At 43.3% G+C, this 15447-nt stretch overlaps 1 pseudogene; it reads left to right on the forward strand.

Moving 5' to 3' along the window:
• Positions 1-525: 525 nt before the first annotated feature.
• Positions 526-11653, forward strand: LOC115382262 (kynurenine--oxoglutarate transaminase 3-like; annotated as a pseudogene).
• Positions 11654-15447: the final 3794 nt, after the last annotated feature.

Here is a 15447-nt window from a genome sequence, read left to right on the forward strand (position 1 = left end):
TATTAGTCAAAATGAATAAGGCTGAAAAAGTGACTGAAAAGTTTTAGGTTATTATTCATTGAGTGGATAGTCATATATATATATATAGATATATATATATATATATATATATATATATATATATATAATATATATGTGTGGTGTGTGTGTGTGTGTGTGCGCCGCGCGCGCGCGCCCTTACGTCCCTGAGTGTCACGGGACAGTGATGCGTTCAATGAGCCTTCTCCCGGTCCATTTAACATTTAAATCGAATAAACTATGATAGAAGAAATCATAGATCACACTGGTTTAAACTGTGATCTTTCTCTATATGACACAGTGATGACATAGATTAATGTGCCATAGATTCACAATATAATGCAGAAATAAGTACAGGCTGCTTGAAGTTTTAGTAATTTTCATTTGAGTCTTCCGCTGACACGTGAAAGCGTCGTTATTCCGATAGACCCTGAACGCAGCTGCCCTCCCGTCCGGTGACTGACGGGCGGCTTTCTCCCCTCCTCCTCTCCTCCTCCTCCTCCAGGCGGCTGCAAACCTCCGGAGTTCCCGTTGCTTTGCTCTTTTCAGTCACTACATGTAAGTTGCAGCAGCAGAGCCGGTGACTAATCCCCGTACGGCCCACGGTACGTGCTTCTTGCTCATCGGTGGCGCTGCAGGTTCTGAAAGCTAACGGGACAGCTAGCCTGTTAACTTCACTGTTTACCGTTAGCAGAGCCATCAGGCTAGCTTTAGCTGGGTGTGTATGCGTGTGTGAATCGGACTGTAACTTCTGCAGGTGGTTTGTTGACCACTATTCTATAACTCGACCAGTTGTGTTTTTTAGTTTTGAAGGCTCGTGGATCTCTCGTGTCACCTTGTTGTTGTTAGTGAGAACTCATGCTGAAACGCAATGGCGCCACCTGCTGAAGGGCCGAGTATTAATTTACAGAAAGTGTTGGGGATCAAACTTGTTTTAGGTCAGGGGTCGCAGACATCTCGAATCGGATGAACACAGTAAACTCTAAGTTTGTGTCTTGTGTCAGTGTTAAAGGAACAGTATAAAGAGCCACATTGCCACATGGTACTTTATCATTTCAGTACAGTCCAATTCACCAAAATAAAATACAGATGTCGCCAAATGCAATGCAATCATTTAAGACACTTTTATACCCATGCACAAGTGATGCTGGAAAGAAAAAGAAAGGATTTTCTGTAGAACCAGACTCAGAGGAGGAGACTTTCTTTTAGAGGAGACTTTCTGGTATTTTAGTTGCATTTGGGAGAAAGACAAGTGAAAAAGTTGGGACAGATTGTGGAAACATTTAACTGTGGTTCGGGTAGGGATGGGGATTTGTTTTGAGGAATTCACACGCTGGACCAAAATAGACCATCGATATTCACAATAATTTTATATGAAGGCTATTTGAGATGCTGCAGGTTTAGGGCAGTATGCTGTTGAACCATTACAGTTGTTTTTTTCCTCTCCGTTGGTGCTCATTTACCCAAAGAGGAGGAGTCCTTGTGAGCTCCACTGTCCTGCACCCATGCACAGTGTCACCAAACACTTGGGTTGTACTTCACAATTAAAAAAAAAAAAATACTGCAAGGTAATTAGATGATCGTTGTTATTCATTATATTCCATACACAGGTCTGAAAGAACATTTATGATCCAGTGGGGTTATTATGCTCTTAACGCTGAAGTTGCAGTTAAAACCATGAGACCTCAAACAACCTTATCAATCATTAACTCCAGGAGATGGCAGTATGCTTCTGGATACAGTGTTGCACTTTTTTAGTCTTATTCATGAGTCATGCGCCCGCCTGGGGTTGAAGTCCATTTGAATAGATTGGAAATATATCAAGTTGGCCTTTTTTCAAAAATTTTTGACCACATGTCAACTATGTTGGATTAACTGCTTAACCCTGATGGATCTGGTACTGGTTCCAACATCTGTATGCAAGACTTCAACAAGTGTAAAAAGTGACCAAAGTGCTGTGGGGATGATTTCTTTCAATTGTGGCTCAAACAAGAAGCCTTAATCTCACTAACTGAACGCTACAGCTGCACTTTGAAAACCGAGTATTTGTTTTCTAACAACTTTAAAATATATGTGCAACAGTTCGCCACCTCCCATCAGGGGCAAAACTGATCTTCACATTTCACAACCATCTCCTCAGATGCATGATTCTTTCACAGTTCTTCACCAAATCTCAAACTATTCACGCCAAACACATCTTATTTTTATTTCCTTACCGTTTTGTAGTCATTTTCCATCCACCCACGCTCTCCTCTGACCAAAACTAACCTCATAATCCTCTGGAATAGTAGAAGAGCATCATGCGCCAAAATGAGATGTGCTGCCTCTTGTGGTCATCTTGAGGGCTTGTCATCAATCTTGGGAATTTAAAGTTTTTTTTAACATTCTACATCTCTTTCTACAGCAAGCTTTCGAACTATATGTTACAAGTCACTGAGGCCATCATCCAGCTGGGAGATGTCTTTGAGCGTAACCGCACGAGCTCTGCTCCCATCTTGGATGTAGACACATTGCAGAGCGAGACGCACACGAATGGCAATTAGTTATTGTTTCTGTGATATATTGGCAATTTTTTTATTCTGAAACATCCACATTTTACTTTGTTGGGCTTCTACAGCACATTGCCTTTTTTTCTTTATGTGCCCTTTACATAGATTGTTGTTCACGTATTGCAAAGGGGATTTTTACTACTGGTACTATCCACTTTAAACACTTTTCAAAATGTATGTGCTTTGTGCTATTCTCATGTAACTTGATACAGCTGTAGTTAAGGAGTTGCTGAATGCAGGCAGTGGCATCTTTATGAGTTGTTACATTGTTATCATGGTGTTTTCCAGTGTGTTACCTAAAAAAAAAATAGGCGAGGGTAACAATTTAATTTTTTTTCCTTTTCTTTATCAAAATTTGCTCAGGCATGCTAAAATTCAGTGTTTCTGACACTGGAATTATATTCTGTAAGGTCTTAGCTATGAGCTGAGACCAAGATTATGCATATTGCCCTAATAATTGTGGAGATATTGTTGATTTATATAGATAGGTGATTTTAGGCGAACCTTGCCTCCAAAACCCTGGGGCCTAACAGGTTTAGAGCAGGGCCTGGAAACCTCACAATGCTTGGAGAGAGTGGGTGTGTCGCATGGTATTTGATTTTACTGTAATGTTTTGGCACACATTGAAGATTGTGTCTCCATGGAGGCAATTTTGGGAGTAGCAGTAAAACAGGTCAGGAGCTACTGCTTTGGACTGTTTGCTTTAGAGAAGCACACTCCCGTAATCAAATCCATTTCATGATTGCCATCCCACTGAAGAAAGTCTGTGCAAAAGGTCACTACTTGCATAATGGAACCACTTGAATCAAACAGATGTGCGGCGTGGCATGGTTGAAGCATAGCAGGAAGACGCTGCCACTGAAATAATTCATTCTTCGTTGTTGATTCAACTTGTTTCTGTTTCGATACAGCATGAGCTTTGCACGGCAGGTCCTGAACACCTCCACCCTTCTGTGTCATTTAGCTCACCGAACCTGCAGGAGGAGGCTTTGTTCTTCACAGGTAAGCTGACTTTGAAAATGCTTTCACAGCCACGCATGTGACATCGTGGGTTTCAGGAAAGGTTTCGCAAAGTTTGTTGATTCGGTTGTTTGATTATGCTGTAGTGATGAAACACATGCAGTTAAAAAAAAAAAAAAAGCATGGTTAGAGGCTTTTGTTGGGGATGAAACTCAGGCAGCTGTGGTTACTTTAACCGAAAGTAATTAACAAACTGGATTGTTATTTTTTTAAGGTGCCATTCTGAGGTCAGTGACTGAGACACTTTCTGTCTTTAGAGATTCAGCAACATCAATATCTAACCTCTGTCTTCCTCTATAACCACTCTGCCTCAATGTCTAACAGATAGGCTCAAAGGTATGAATTCTACCAGTCAGTAACACACAAAGCCAGGCTAGTGATTATTACTGCAAGTTATGATGATTATTGCAGCAAAATGACCGTATTTCAGTCACGATTCAAAACTACTTTTTCCACTCTTGCTTACAGCTGTCAATATAGGTGAATGATTTAAAGGTGTGTGTGTGTGTGTGTGTGTGTGTGTGTGTGTGTGTGTGTGTGTGTGTGTGTGTGTGTGTGTGTGTGTGTGTGTGTGTGTGTGTACACACACCTTGTCAAACGTTTAACAAGATCAAGATTACAGCAACACTGGTGTGCCATTACAGCACACAGTGGAGGTGGAGGAGTTGCTTCGAACGGCAGCACAGATGAAGTTCTGGTACAAAATAAAATGGAATAGCAGAATGGGCTGGCGCTCGCGTGTCGCCTGTGAGATTTATTGTCAAATTAAAAAGTGACTCATTGCAGCTGTGCACACCATGAAGTTGGTTGCAGTTGTTTGAGATGAAACTGTTTGCAGACAGGAACACTGATCACATTTACACTGAGCGGGCAGTGCTGCTGTACTGTTACAGTCGGAAAGGTCCGTGCAGCTTGTGTAGAAATGCTTGGGCTCCGTTGCCGTGTCGACAGCAGAAACACAGCTACCGTGCGAGCTGATGGACAGTAGCGCTGGGTTCACACTGGATGTGCTGTGTCTCCGGTACGGCGTTTCTACAAGACTGTCCCTCACTCGGCCTGCGGCGGGTCTGTGGTCACCTGAGGCTCTGGCAGGGTTGCCAAGTCTGACTCACTGTTTCCAATCGTGAAATGTAAACCTGCCCAATCTGGCGATACTGGCGGAATCTGCACTCGTGAGAACAGAAGTTCACACGGGTTCACTATAGAGCCAGGAGTTCAGTAGAAGAGCCGAACTAGCCAGCTCCATTGCTCTTTAGCGTTTTCTGTGTATTCTGCTCGTAGGACTGGAAAAAAAATTGTCGAGGCAAAAAAATGACACGGATTTTATTTTGAAATCCTTTTTATGTTGAAATAGTATCTATTTTCCTTCCGGCAACTGACTTTCTTCTGTGTAGCTTGATCCGGGAGGGCTGCAGTAGTGTTTTCATAGCAAAAACAGACAGCCACACCCACGAGTGGCCCAAAATCAAAAATATATCATTTTTGGCATTTCCATGTAAAGGGATGTCGTTTTCAGAATGTTGTTGTGTAAACAAAAAATTTTGCTCTGAAACAAAAATTGCGCCTTTTCACTTGAGAAGCTGTTGTGCAAATGGGTTTAGATAGACGGTCTCTGCTCAGACATCAGCACTCGACGCCAACACATGGTTGCTCTCAGGGGTGGAGCCTTGACCAAGCCCATCGGGCTTCGTTCCCTCCTTGCACCATTATTTGTTAATGTTTACTAAATAGATCCACACTAAACTCGGATTTTACCATTGTTGCACAAAAGCCAGAGCTCCTCGCAGCAGTGTGGTGATAAGTAAGACTTGAGTGAAATCTGCTGCTCGCCGACTCCCTTTTCATTGTTAGACTCTCGTGGTTCAGGTGAAAAGACGGTTTCAGGTAAACCACACTGAGCTGTTGTTACTTTTGACATTTAACCGTTGATTGATGGTTTTGTTGGTTTTATGTTGCAGAACTTAATGATGTCGCGGCACACTAACACGAAAAGAATCGAAGGAACTGGACAAGAATGTGTGGTGAGTGAAGGACGATCCAGACGATTCAGTAAATAATTCTGTGTAGCAATAAAAATTAATGTTGTGCTACAGAATGCTCGTAATGGTGTGTTAACGACGGTCAGCCCCAACTTATTAATAATGGCTTTAGGTTGAGGTTGTGGTCATTTTCGGTCTTAATTGTTTGGTTTTGTGAATATATCGACATTCTCATCACGTCTTCATTGTGCCACAAAAACGAACAAACAAATAAAGATCTTTAAAGTTCACATATCAAGTGTTTTGTGGCAGCGTTTTACCAGTCTGGGTCACTGGAGGTGAAATATTTGCTTTTAAAATATTAGCATTCAGGATGTTGACGCTATCCAGTATCTCTGGTGGGAATACGAGTTTGTTTCTGAATTTAGAGACTATTGAAAATTACAAATGACCATGTTTAGATTTGGGAGCTCTGTGTCTCTTAAGCACTTCAAATTGTTGAAAAACTGTCAAATAACAAGATGTTATAATATATTACTAGTAACAAGCATGTCTGGAAGAAAACCGAATATGAATTTTGAGCTTTTTAGTGCATCCATCTTTTTTCTGCTGCTTATCCGGGCCAGGTCACGAGGGCAGCAGTCTCAGCAGGGACGCCCAGACTGCCCCGTTCCCAGACTGCCCCGTTCCCAGACTGCCCTCTTCCCAGACTGCCCCGTTCCCAGACTGCCCTCTTCCCAGACTGCCCCGTTCCCAGACTGCCCCGTTCCCAGACTCTGGCGCTGGGAGGATCCCGAGGCGTTCCCTGGCCAGCCGAGAGACATAGTTCCTCAAGCGTGTCCTGCCTCTTCTGGATGTGGACAAATGTAGATTGACCGGTAAACTGAGAGCTCCACTTTTAGTTTGATCCTTGGTTGTTACAGGGTGGCGTTCACTGCTCTGTCAGCCGACCCGTCCATTGTGAACCTGGGCCAAGGCTTCCCCGACATCCCGCCGCCTTCCTATGTGAAAGAGGCTCTCGCAAAGGCTGCCATGGTGGACAGGATGAACCAGTACACCAGAGGCTTCGTAAGTCACGCAGCGTTCTGCAGTGAACGCATTACAGATATATTAATGCAAGAGCTGTCACCTGCTTTCTCTAAATTCTTCAAATCAGTTTTTAACATTTATTAGAAAAAAGAAATCAAACTTGGAGGTCGTTCTGACCTTTTTTCACGCCGCTACTTTCTCTCTCAAGAGAGCGTGAAGGATTTGGACCAATAGAGAAGAAAAAGGCCTCACACTGGACTTACTTTAGTATTCAGGTCCTGATCCAGAACGTCTGGGACAGAAGGGTTTTCCTCACTTGTTTCTGCTCCTAACTGCTTTTAAGTCAAGTCTTGGTGCAGAAGAGCCTGTCATTCTGCTTAAGCTTCCTAAAAACTCCTCATAACCATGAATCGATAAACCCAGCACGGCAAAGAGATTGTAGAAAGAAAGTGTCAAATATTTCATAAGATTTGGAAAGACTCAATGAAAGACTCCCAAATGGATTTTCTCTAATTTAATCTGAAACAATCCTGTTTGGTTTCCCAAAGTCCCACCTCCTTCGTAGACCATTCCCACGGCCCCCCCGTCCTCAAACATTAACCAGTCGGTATGTTTCCTTGGTGTCAGGGTTTAAAGTTTTTACTTTACAGCTGGTCTGGCATTAACCTCCAGTGAGCGGCCTAAACAGAGGACAGAGGACGTCTCAGAGTCCAGGCTAAAAACCAAAGTCCCCCTTTACATTTCCTCCCAGCCACCAGGATAATGCTATAGTGATCACCGTTTTGCATATAATCACAAATTCTGAAGACAATAAAAAAACTCACAGCTGCAGTTTTCATTCATTTAAAAAATCATGACATAGTTTGAAATGCAAAAAGTCCATACAACTCTCAAAAGCTTTTGTGCCACAAAGTGTGTCGCAAGAATCTGGAATAAGTTATGAATGCAGACTAAAGTATCGTTCAAGCAATGCCAGTTCAAAAGGAGATACAAAGAGTTGATTCTGGCGAGGTTCACCGATAAGGAGGGTTGGTGCTGTGTTTTCCACAGGGCCATCCGCCTCTGGTGAATGCACTCTCCCAGGTGTACGGGAAGGTCTGTGGTCGCCACATCGATCCCTTCAAAGAGATCCTCGTCACAGTGGGTGGATACGGCTCCTTGTTCTGCACCATACAAGGCCTGGTGGAAGAAGGAGACGAGGTGACAGCGCGTCACATTCACAGTGCTTCATGGGAACTTCAGTGCGGCACACAGTACCCAGCACAACGTGGCGTGTCGTATTTCTCTGCAGGTCATTATCATCGAGCCTTTCTTTGACTGCTACGTACCGATGGTGCGCATGGCGGGAGCCAAGCCTGTGCTGATACCGCTACGCCTGGTAGGTTTGAAGCAGGTTCACATCATCTTCAAACCAGCATGAACGCAGAGGTGTAGTATTTATTTTTTATAATACATGAAAGTTATTGACATTTCTCCTCACATTTATGCGTGTGGACGTCCCAGCTCTGAATAGCTAGCACTCCCTTCTACAATAGCATTTCCCTCGAACTCAGTCAAACACAGTTCATCAGGTTTCAACACTTTGGGTTTTTTTTTAAATTCCATAACAGAAATGATTTTCTCCAAATTGACAGAAATCTGGGAAGAAGACAATCACGAGTGCCGACTGGTATCTGGACCCAGATGAGCTGTCCAGTAAATTCACCTCGAAGACGAAGGCCATCATCATCAACACGCCCAACAATCCCATCGGGAAGGTGCGTTTGCAACAGTGGTCTCGCTCTCGGTCCGGCCAGAAGACAAGTTTTCTCTTCTGTTCATGACAGGTTTTCAGCAGAGACGAGCTGCAGATGATCGCAGACCTCTGCATTAAGCACGACACTCTGTGCTTCAGCGACGAGGTTTACGAGTGGCTCACCTACAAGGGACACCACCACGTCAAGATCGGTATGTTCTCCTCCTTACAGTCTTGTTAGCAAAGTAGGAAATTACCCAGGAGGTTGCAGGAGAGCTGATATTTCTCCGAACCGCTGACATTATGACAAAAGTGTACATTGTCTGCAGCAGTGGCGATATGGTGGGAATACCACAAGCTGGCGTTTCGACTGTTGTTTAACGCAACTTCACTTCTTTTTAACGATGGCTTCCGGGGTTGAAATCATTGCGATGGGGGCCATGTTGGGTTCTCTGATCATTTACATTATCTGAGAGTTGGCTCATATGACACCGTTTCAAACTGTAAGTCGTGGGCTTGTCACTCCTTACCCACTCTGCATTCTCAATCATCCATAGCACTTCAGTAGAGTGTAAACATTTCAGTCTCAAAAGCAGAGAAATTAGCATGCGGTGGCACTAGAGCAGTGCCCGTCCACTCCACAGTGAATGGAGCAATCTCTGATGATATCCTCCTTAAGCTCAAAATCATTGTGCCATCTGTGAGTTTTCCCAATTACTTCAAGAATAAAATTGTAGGATTAGCAACTGGAATTTCAGCATAACAACACGAGGACACTTGAAAGAAATGCTGAGGATGTACTAATGGTGGAGGACAGAACAAGAGGACGCTGTCCCAGGGGGGACGATTCCTGTTCCCTGTCGACACAACATCAGTTTCAGGTGAAAACTTTAGACGACAATGGTCAGAGCCACTGAAAATTACTTTTCAAAAACTGAAGCAAAAGGGGGAACGCAAACATTTTCTTACATGAAAACACAAAAACGAGGCGTTTCAGCTTGAAGTGTTGTGTGGAGGGCCTCGGTGTGAACAGGAGTCACTGTAGTGACTCAAAGAAGACCTGAATTAATGTAGTTCGGCCTTCAGAGAGCAGAGCGGTGACTCCTGCTGTATCCTGTGTCTGTAGCCACCCTCCCGGGCATGTGGGACAGAACCGTCACCGTCAGCAGCGCAGGGAAAACGTTCAGCGTCACAGGATGGAAAGTACGGATAACGTGGATTAAAAAAGTCGCGCCTCAACATTTCGCGGTGTCTCAATATGTCACGTTTGCTCGTTGTAGCTGGGCTGGTCCATCGGACCCGAGCACCTGGTCAGGCACCTTCAGACCGTCATGCAGAACACGGTGTACACCTGCCCGACACCCATACAGGTGAGTTCTGCCGGGCCTGTGGTTCTGCAGGGCCGGCGCTGACCGCAGCGTCTGGCCGTGTCGGTCTCCAGGAGGCCGTGGCTCAGGGCCTGCTGCTGAACTACGAGCTGATGGGCCAGCCGGACTGCTACTTCACCTCGCTGGCCGAGGAGCTGGAGGGGAAGAGGGACCGCATGGCCGCCATCGTGAGGGAGGTGGGAATGACCCCCGTCATCCCAGAGGGAGGATACTTCATGCTGGTGGACGTGACGTCCCTCAGTGAGTCTCACACACATCTGCAGACTGATGCGTTCATAGAGTGGCACAGGGTCAAGTCCTAAACTCAAAACACATTGAAATCTCTTCATTTCACATGTCAGTGTCTGAACTGGGTTCAGAAAGGAGGGTTCTCACACAACCAGCCGGTGTCTGCTGCCCCCTTGTGGCCTGAACTTGTATCCTCGCAGGTTTAATGTTGTCCCCCCGCTCTGTGACCTCTGTAGATCAGGACCTGTCACACATCCAGGACGATGAAGCCTACGACTACAAATTCGTCAAGTGGATGATTAAAGAAAAGGTACGCCGGTGTCTGTGCTGAGCCTCAACGCATGTCCGCAGTCTGTTTATCCTGCTTTACCGGAGCGTAACGGTGATTTCCACAGAAACTGGCAGCTATCCCCGTTACAGCGTTTGTTGGAGACGAGTCCAAGAAAAACTTTGAGAAGTATATTCGCTTTTGCTTCATTAAGGTAAAACAACAAAACTCTAAAATTATGTGGGACAAAATAATATTTGGGTGTTTCTGTGTTATTTCACATACATAGTGTTTGTTTGTTTGTTTTGTTTTTCCTCCATTACAGCAAGACAGCACTATCGAAGCCGCAGGGGCCATTTTGAAAAACTGGAATAAGGTTTAAAGTCACGCTGCGATCCTCTGGGACGAGCTGAAGGAAACCGTCAGAGGCCCAGATATGCTGCCCTCACTCGTGGTTCAAACTTTGCCGTGCGTCTTTTAAATCGGGCCACCAACCATCAGGTTTTAATTTGAAAAAGGCTTTGCTTCCGTCGGCGCTGCTCTCCTGTCTGAACTCGGTCACTTTCTGTTTTCATGCATTGTTAAGGTGAATTTATAAATGCTGCTCTGTGGAAAAATAATGCTTCAAACTGGTCCGTGGTGCAAAGGAGGTGTAGGAGAACTGATTCCAATGACGTGTTATATCCAGTTTATAATCCAAACATCTATGAAACCGGTTCAGAACTGCTGAATGTGTATCTTTCTTTATTCGCGGTTACATTTAAATTAGGCCTGGTTGAATGGTAGTTGCATAATGTCTTCAACTTCACTAGAAAGAAGGTGTCTGATGGCCAGACACGGTGTTTTTTTTTTTTTTAATGTATTATGCTTGTAGCCACGCACACATTAACACAAGATTTCCATGAAGGGATTTCTATTTCCGGTGTCTTCTCCTTTTCTGCCTCTACAGGTCATCAGTGGTATTACGCTCCCAGGAAGACAAACCCAAGTACACATCTGATGAATCTGTGTTTAGTATGGAGCATATTTGAGTCTTTATACAAACTTTATAGAAACCACTAGCCACGGTTTTAATCTTAAATAGATGTTTTTTAATTATATTGGAGTATTTTTCTACATTTGCAGCCTGAGTTGAAGTTTGAGTGGCGCAGTTGAAACATGTAGTTTGATCCTGAGCTGATCAGTCAGCTCAATAACAGATAGTTTATGATAAAGTTCACTGTGCCTATCTTGTATTTCAGTTTGGAGCCTTTTCCCCCACTTTTCTGCTGGACTAGAAGAGCTGAAATAAATGAATTGATCAGTGAGAGGATTTCTCCAAACCTCCTCTGTTGTTTTGTGTTGTTTCCTCCTGATGTTGAGGTCTCTTTTTAGTGATGTGAAAGACCTTCGATGAGCCTTTTGTGCCTGCTTTTATCACAAATAAAACTCTGAAAGTCTTCTGTTTTCATATTTTGTGAATTGTAGCCTGTGCCCTCTGTCATGCTTGAATTTAATTTGTTAGAATGTGTTCAAAAAGATATCAAGTGGAAGACAAATCATTTGCACATGGACTAACGCACCAGTTTGCATTCAAAATATCAACATGCACATGCCGTCTAATACCAGACTGCTCTGAGGAAGAAGGTGAAGTCGGCCGGGTTCAAAAGGCCGTATCAGTCGCTGGTTTTACCCTCTGTGTGCATGCCATAATTAAAAACATGGGAAGGTTGTCATAAGGTTAAAAAAAGATCGATGCAGGCCTGGGTTTCATGAGTCGAGCGTATTTCAAGATGTCTTCGCAGCTTTCTGTAACTGAATACCGTCACTGGACTGCAGTTGGCCTGGAGGCTCGAGTCTGCAGACCGCTGGTTTAAACTGTGACATTAATGTAGGAACCGTTACAGATCTCGAGTCCCTGCTTTCTGCTCCCATTTTGTTCTCTGTGCAGCTTTGTGGTCTTTTGAGACCCTTGCTTGTAGCCTAGCAGTGTATGAGCAGTGTCGGGTACGCTCCTCTGTCAGTATGTGGTTTAATGTTAAACCTGGGCAGACTTGAAGAGGAGGCTCATCTTACTGTCGGCCACTTGAGGGAGACAAAGTACATCAGTCTGAGACCAAACCAGACAGTCCACAGCTGACTGAGCACGTGTCCTCCTGTTTAACAACAACAACAAAATGAAGCAGAACCCAGCAAATCATCTGAATGTTCTCACACCTTACTTTTGATCTGAGTGGCTTCAGACAAATCTAAAGCTGTTCAACAAACCGCACATTCCATAACGTCCAAGGTTCAATAACATGAAGCCTGAAAATCACTTGCTTTTGTTTTGTTGAAACCCCTCAAAACAGAAAAGTGAAATATTTCTTTAATGCTTCTTTCCCAAAACATGATTTAAAACAGGTGAAATGACTCTACCAAGCTTAATATTCAGCTGTGTCAGTGCGAGCTGCCCAAATAGACTGAGGCTCAGCTCTGGAATGAAAACAACACCAAACAGGAAAGAAACTGTTTGGAATTTTGTGTATCTCTGCTTCAGAGGATATGTTCTATTTAAATCAGTTTTATTTCTATATTTCTTTGAGCCAGAATCTGTTACAAGTCCCATGTTCAAGATACTAAAGTTGGGATTGTTCTTAAACTGCTCCCCGACATTCACACCACCGCTGATCTCTGATCTCGGCCTTTTTAAATTGAAGCTGAAGACTCACTGTTGTAGAACAACACTTATTTTGTCTGTTCTGTTTCTCTGTACATCGGAAGTCTTTAATATCCTGCAGCACTGCGGCACCTTCCACTGTCAAAACCCTGTTTCATGGACTGCTTTGCTGGAAAGCACTTTGGATGCCTTTTGGTTATTGTAAAGAGCTATACAAATAAAATTTAATTTGATTTGATTTCCAAATACAGCACACCCTTTCAAGGCACTTTTACAGAGAGAGAGAGAGACAGAGAGAGAGAAAACAATTCCACATCACTCAGTACAGGAGACTGTGGCACGAAAAAGCTTTCTTGAAACAGGAAGTAACCTGCAGAACCAGACTCAGAGGACACTTTCTGTAGAACCAGACTCAGAGGAGACTTTCTGTAGAACCAGACTCAGAGGAGACTTTCTGTAGAACCAGACTCAGAGGAGACTTTCTGTAGAACCAGACTCAGAGGAGACTTTCTGCAGAACCAGACTCAGAGGAGACTTCCTGCAGAACCAGACTCAGAGGAGACTTTCTGTAGAACCAGACTCAGAGGAGACTTTCTAGAACCAGACTCAGAGGAGACTTTCTGTAGAACCAGACTCAGAGGAGACTTTCTGTAGAACCAGACTCAGAGGAGACTTTCTGTAGAACCAGACTCAGAGGAGACTTTCTGTAGAACCAGACTCAGAGGAGACTTTCTGTAGAACCAGACTCAGAGGAGACTTTCTGTAGAACCAGACTCAGAGGAGACTTTCTAGAACCAGACTCAGAGGAGACTTTCTGCAGAACCAGACTCAGAGGAGACTTTCTGCAGAACCAGACTCAGAGGAGACTTTCTGTAGAACCAGACTCAGAGGAGACTTTCTGTAGAACCAGACTCAGAGGAGACTTTCTGTAGAACCAGACTCAGAGGAGACTTTCTAGAACCAGACTCAGAGGAGACTTTCTGCAGAACCAGACTCAGAGGAGACTTTCTAGAACCAGACTCAGAGGAGACTTTCTGCAGAACCAGACTCAGAGGAGACTTTCTGTAGAACCAGACTCAGAGGAGACTTTCTGTAGAACCAGACTCAGAGGAGACTTTCTAGAACCAGACTCAGAGGAGACTTTCTGTAGAACCAGACTCAGAGGAGACTTTCTAGAACCAGACTCAGAGGAGACTTTCTGCAGAACCAGACTCAGAGGAGACTTTCTAGAACCAGACTCAGAGGAGACTTTCTGTAGAACCAGACTCAGAGGAGACTTTCTGTAGAACCAGACTCAGAGGAGACTTTCTAGAACCAGACTCAGAGGAGACTTTCTGCAGAACCAGACTCAGAGGAGACTTTCTGTAGAACCAGACTCAGAGGAAACTTTCTGTAGAACCAGACCATGAACAAACACAAACAGGTGACTTTCTAGAGACATTAATGCTCTTCACCGTCCAGGTTTGTGACTCAAGGATTTTGTCTAGAGTTGATCCCATTTCTGAAAACTGCTGCGGAATTTGACCTTTTTACAAAGTTGAAAACCTGCTGAAACATTCAGGAGAGGTGTCATGATGTTACAGCATAATAATGATACAAACATGCTTTCAATCATCACACATTTCAGAAATATTTCAACATTTGTAAGTTATTTTTACTCAAATTTAACTAAAAGTTAAATTTCTATTAGCCTTACATCCACTGTCTGCAGACATTCTCAGTCAGCTCGCTTTATTTGATCTACTCGTATGTGATTTAAACTTCAATTGTCTCATCCAAAAAACGGTTTTTAAAACAGGTGAATCCTCTTTGAAAAAAAAGCAATCATTTTTCATGGTTGTATCAGTGTTGTGTGCCATATGACTTGATTATTGTGATCAAAATGTCTAGCATAAATTTCTTCATGAAAATCCTGCTTATCTTGATAAAATACATCAGTTTGAAAGATGACAAGAAGTTAGAATCATTCAGCTCTTGAGTGAATGCAGTGGTGTATTCTGTAGTTTTAGCTGATACATCTTTGTAATACAGTCAATGTCGTGACCTTAAAAAATGTTTTTAATCCAGCTGCAATTAACTTATGCTGCATTAAAAATGAATATTCCTTCAGAAGCTCACACTTGCAACTCTCACTATTTCAATCATAGCAGTAGATGCTGTAAATCAACAGAAAACAGATTTTTTTTTTTTTTTGTTCATATGAAATTGCAGCTGGAAGTCACGGCTTAGTATTGTTACTTCTCTTCATTTTTTGTTTCATTAGATGCGAAACCCACCTTTGAATACTTTCCAGAGCCTCTTCATGTCTGGCGTACTGACGGTTAGAATAGTGAGGCCCTGTTTAAATTATGGTGTTTGTGTTTCAGGAAACTTTTGTATTTCCGCAGCGTTTTGAAAACAATGTAGTTTCCCTGTTGGGCCACTAGTGGGTGCTGTTGTTAGTTTTAGAAATGAAACCACAAACACATGCTGCAGAGAACAAACAAATAGACTATTGGAGAACACGGCCATTCATACAGACAGATGATGAAGTTTAGTATTATGGAGCCTGAATGTTTCCAAAACGTATAATTTTCTCTTGGTTACACGACGACA

The sequence above is a fragment of the Salarias fasciatus genome, chromosome 23, assembly GCF_902148845.1.
Source record: "Salarias fasciatus chromosome 23, fSalaFa1.1, whole genome shotgun sequence".
Lineage (NCBI taxonomy): Eukaryota > Metazoa > Chordata > Actinopteri > Blenniiformes > Blenniidae > Salarias > Salarias fasciatus.